The following is a 5,177-nucleotide window of genomic DNA, read 5'->3' on the forward strand; positions in this document are numbered from 1 at the left end:
CGAATGGTTTACAAGACCTTAACTCCATGACTTCCTTTTTTCCTTGTCATCATCTTAATCAACTATAACAACTCTGACTTCCTTGCTCCTTGAGCATACCAGGCATGTTCCGATCTCCATGTCTTTCCACTTGCTATTTCCTCTTTCTGTAATGCTTTGTTGAAACAGACACGCAGCTTTCTCCCTCACCTTTTTCAAATATTTGCTCAAATATTAACTTAGAGAGATGTACCCTGACTACCTTATTTAAAATTTCAACCAACTATTCTATTACTCCTCCCCTTTAGCTTGTTTTATTTTTTTAAATAACATTTACTTATTCATTTTTTTAATTTGGTGTCTCATTCTTCTAGAAAATAAGCTCCACAAGGAAAAATATTTTTTCTCTTTGTTCACTGCTATGTGACCAGCATCTAGAAAAGAGCCTCACAGATATTAGGTACTAAGGAAAAGTTTGTGAATGTTGAACCATGCTTCTTCACCTGGACTGTTTTCAAGGCTGTTCTTAACTTCAACATGTGTCACATCCTCAATTCATCCATTGTCACCATTGTTATTTTAGAGCCACTGCACAGACTCAGGTGATTGCTATTGCTGATTGACACTCTCCGTCTATAAGTACTAGTTGTTGCTGCCACCATATGGGAAAAACTTGTACAATGTCCACTTTCACTGATCTCTTGTCTGTTCAAATACTACTGGTGATCTTTGTAACCTCATAACACAACTTAAAGCTTTCCTGAGTCAGTATCTGTACCATCACAATGTGTTTTCAATATAATAATTTATTATAATTTTCCCTCTGTCTTAAGCTTCTTGGAACTGGAAGGAAATGACTTTTTCTTACATCTTTGTACTGGTTTAGAAAGTCCTAACAGTAAATACACAAGGAAACGTTGTGCTATAAAACATTTATTTTTATGTTTAGTTATCTTTTTCTTCTAAGATACAATGGTACCTCTTGGGAGTGGGGTCAATCAAAGTGGGTTCAATACTTTTGGATTGAGTATGCTTTAATGTTTTTGGAATGTCACATATTGTCCTAATAAATAACTGTTCTCTAACTTCAGTACGTTATATGGTTGACACATGTTGCTAGATTCTATATTCTCCCATATTGGATTTACTTGCAAATCCCTGCAGTCTCTTCTATCATGCTTTCCCCATACTGTTTATCAGATGTGCCTCTATGCAGATCTCATAAACCTTTAGTATGTAAATTCAAGTTCTTTCCTAGTTGATGAATTGCTTTTAATAAGGGCCTTTGTCAAGGATGGCACTACTGAGGTCTAGTCAACACAGTCTCAGTCTCCTCCACCTATCTTTCAGATGTGTCTAGGAAAGAATTTATATGACAAAGTGAAAGCAGGCTTAGTTTCATGAACTAGGGATGCTTTTTTTCTCAGGAAGATTTTATTCTGGCTGTATCAAAGAAAAAAATAATCCCTGAATTACTTTTTCAGCTGAATCTAGGAAAATATCATTGGGAAAACTACAACATAGATTTAAAGACTGGGTGGCCCTGTCAGGGAAAGCAGTTTTTTTGGTATAATCAGTATGGTCTAAGCCTAACTGCATTCCTGGCTTTTAAGTCTTCCTTTGAAAAATATTTTATCCTTATGATAATTAGAATTAGGATCTGCTGCCAGGAATAAAAAAAAAATGCAGTTATTTAAATAATTAAAACATATATTTCTTTCATGAAAAAGTCTGGAATTTCACATTTCAGGTGTAATATGGCAGCTCTGATCAATGAAATTCTCAAAGACTTAATCTCCTATAGTTTACTCTCTACTTTGCTGAGAGTGACACACATTATTAAGTCTAAAGTATTAACTGCATTCCAAGCAGCAGAACAGAAGAAAGATTGAAGAAAAAGGACAAAGTCCAAACTTCAGTACTTTTATAAAGACAATTATTGGAAGCTATCACATAACATTTCTACTTCTATCTCATTGGCAATAACTTAATCCCATGTCACAAGTAGGGAGGATTGGAAATTATTCTATATTCTTGGTAGCTACATTTCTAGCTAAAAATACTGATACTTGGTTCATTGAATCTAAGAGTGTGTGTCAGGCTTGAAAAGAATAGATGTTAAGAGTAGTTTCTGCCACCACCCTTCTCAATTAAGCTAACTTTCAGTTGCATATATGTGTAGTACAATCAATATCTGTGCATATATGTGTACATGCATGTTTGTGTATTAGTGGTAGCCTTTATGGGAGAGGTAGTATGAGGTAAACTCATGATAACAACATGGATTTCATTCTGCTTAATTTTGTTGTGAACCCAAAACTGCTCTAAAACTTAAATAATATTAAAAACAGAAAAAAGCCATAAACTTGAGTCATCAGACCTTAGATTTAAACCTTTTTTTCACCTCTTTGAACTGTAATTTTCCATCTGTGACTCAGAAATAACACCAACTTTAGGGGTTACTGTAATTTTAATAACAACTGTTTGTATGAATTAATTAAGCACACTATTTGACACACAGTAAGTTCATTAAAGAAGCTTTTATTATTATTTTACTATTATATATACTCACACATGATTTGTCACATAAAAACTTACCCATATATCCATATGGAAGCTGCTCAAAGAATAGTTTCAAAATTGTTGTAGCATTGTGTATTAATTTTCAAAGAGATAGTATGGCTTTCTGGAAGGATACTAAAGTCAGGAGAGCTGAGTTTTAAATCAGGTAAAATTGGGCAATTAACTTATGTTTTTCTTCCTCCCATACTCCTCCCCTCCCCCCTCCCTCCCTCCCTCTCCTGTTCTTTCTTTGTATTGTGGTATCAAAGATTATGAGAGGTAATGGGGATACATTAGTGAAAGTATAAAGTACTTCATCCTTAGTATCCTTGGTCTCTGAATACTACTCATTAGTAGCATCCACCTCATTCTTTTATGATAATGAAAATTGTTTCCAGACAGTGTCAAATATCTTCTTAGGAGGAAATTGCCCCAGTTATGAACCCCTACTCAAACAATAAAATACTGAAAAAATAAATGGCAAAGTTATTACTTTAGAATGTGAAATATTTAATAAAAATTGTATTAAATTTGACATGACCTTAAGGCATTTTTTCCTTTCTAGTCTCCTGGTGTGTAAAATTATGTAAGCCAGTAATAACAATTTATAGCGGAATGACAAATGAATGTAGGAAATTAAAATTTTAAGTAAAAAGCCATTCTATAATTCTGAAATTGTTATAAATTTTATAAGACTGCAATTATTTAAATAATCTGCTCTAAAGTAAATAATGAAACTGAATATCAGTTATATATATCCCACCCCTAGGCCTTTTAAATGACTTCACCCAGTCATTTAACATCACAGCTTCTATAATATTCATTTTGAGCAAGGGAGTGGGATTTTTGGTGGAAAATAGCATGAATTTTTGTCATTCTTGGAGGACTCCAAGAACATTCTTATATCTATTTTCATAAAATACTTGGTTGCATGCTTCATATTTGTCATTCTTGAGCCTATAGCTCCACTTAGTGGCTAGTATATCTCCTAGGAAAAGCAAGTTTAGGAGTAATTTTCTTCCTAAATCTAGTAGGAAATAGACACTGTTTCTATCTTCTGATTTTATTACAACACTCATTTAAAATAATTAAGTACAGCAGAATTATAATCCAAATATTAAAGAGTTGTAGTTTCATCTAATCTCAGGGAAAAATCAGCCCTGGCTAGTGTGGCTCTGTGGATTGAGTGTCAGTCTGCAAAACAAAGAGTTGCTGGTTTGATTCCCAGCAAGGGCACATGCTTCAGTTGTGGGCCAAGTCCCCAATAAAGGGTGAGTGAGAGGGAACCACACATTAATGTTTCTCACCCTCTCTTTCTCTTTCTCTTTCTCTTCCCCTCTACAAATAAATAAATAAAATCTTCAACAAAAGAAAAATTAACCCCCTCCCCTCAACAGGAATTGCATTAGAGGCTGAAGCTCAAGTATACAGGTGGAGGGACTCCTTTTCTCCTTTGTACTTCCTGATTCTTCTCCAAAAGCAGCAATTAGACCAAGGAAGAGGAGTCAAGGGAAAAAAGACACTAGTAATGGGATAAAGTAGCTTTGCAGTGAGGAAGATGGTGACACCCAGACATGCCATACAGAGATTATTAAAATATGTATTTTTGAGGGAATAAGTTTTTTTAAATAAAGTAATGCTGTATTTATTTATACAATATTATTTAAATAATTTAAATATTCTATTATTAAAATAATGTGTGTACTTTGCAAACAATCCCAAAATTATATGGAATAAATAGAATGATGTATAGTCTTATCTCTATATGCATAATTACTTTTAACATTTTGGGGTGTGTGCATGTGTGGTTTTTTAAAAAGATTTTATTTATTTGTTTTTAGAGAGAGGGGAAGGGAGGGAGAAAGAGAGGGAAAGAAACATCAATGTGTAGTTGCCTCTCACACACTCCCAACTGGGGACCTGGCTTGCAACCCAGGCTTGTTCCCTAACTGGGAACCGAACTAGGGAAACTTTGTTTTGCAGGCTGGTACTCAATCCACTGAGCCACACCATCCAGGGCTCTCTTTTTTCCTATGCATAAGCTCAGAGTGAAAATACTTTTTGGCTCTGAAACAAAAACAATAGTTGAAATTAAATAAAAGATTAATTTCCATTACAATTAAGGAATACACATTCATTACTTATTTGGTGAATTTTTTCTTTTTTTCCTCTGGGAAAAGCATGAACACAGACTCCCACTACCACAAATTATGCAGTTGAGTTTCCCACATTTGGGGAAATTGCAGGTGTCAGCACATCTGTAGTGCAATGGATATGCTTCACCCTGGGAACACCACCTTCATGATCATGGTGTCTCCCCTGCCAGGTAAGTATAATTTATTTAGAAATAAAAAATATGTGAACATGAATAAAAATTCTAAGAGTACAAAAATATAGAGAGTGAAAAATAAATATTTCATTTACTCAAATACTATTCTTCTTTTCTCAGATGGAATATCTATTAATGTTAAAGTTATTTAATATACTAGATAGCATAAATATGCTTTATATTTTGATGGGGTATTTGATGGGGATTTACCTTACTTTTTTAAGCCAATAGCTTACTGATGAAAATTCAGTGATTTAATACAATCAATCCTCCAATAAGCATCCTTGTGCATATACTTGTGTACATA

General features: G+C 33.9%; 1 non-coding gene across 1 annotated transcript; it reads right to left on the reverse strand.

Moving 5' to 3' along the window:
- Positions 1 to 4,711: 4,711 nt before the first annotated feature.
- On the reverse strand, positions 4,712 to 4,875 carry LOC114505899. The gene has a single exon (XR_003685351.1). It is a non-coding gene; the product is annotated as a U1 spliceosomal RNA (small nuclear RNA).
- Positions 4,876 to 5,177: the final 302 nt, after the last annotated feature.

The sequence above is a fragment of the Phyllostomus discolor genome, chromosome X, assembly GCF_004126475.2.
Source record: "Phyllostomus discolor isolate MPI-MPIP mPhyDis1 chromosome X, mPhyDis1.pri.v3, whole genome shotgun sequence".
Classification (NCBI taxonomy): domain Eukaryota; kingdom Metazoa; phylum Chordata; class Mammalia; order Chiroptera; family Phyllostomidae; genus Phyllostomus; species Phyllostomus discolor.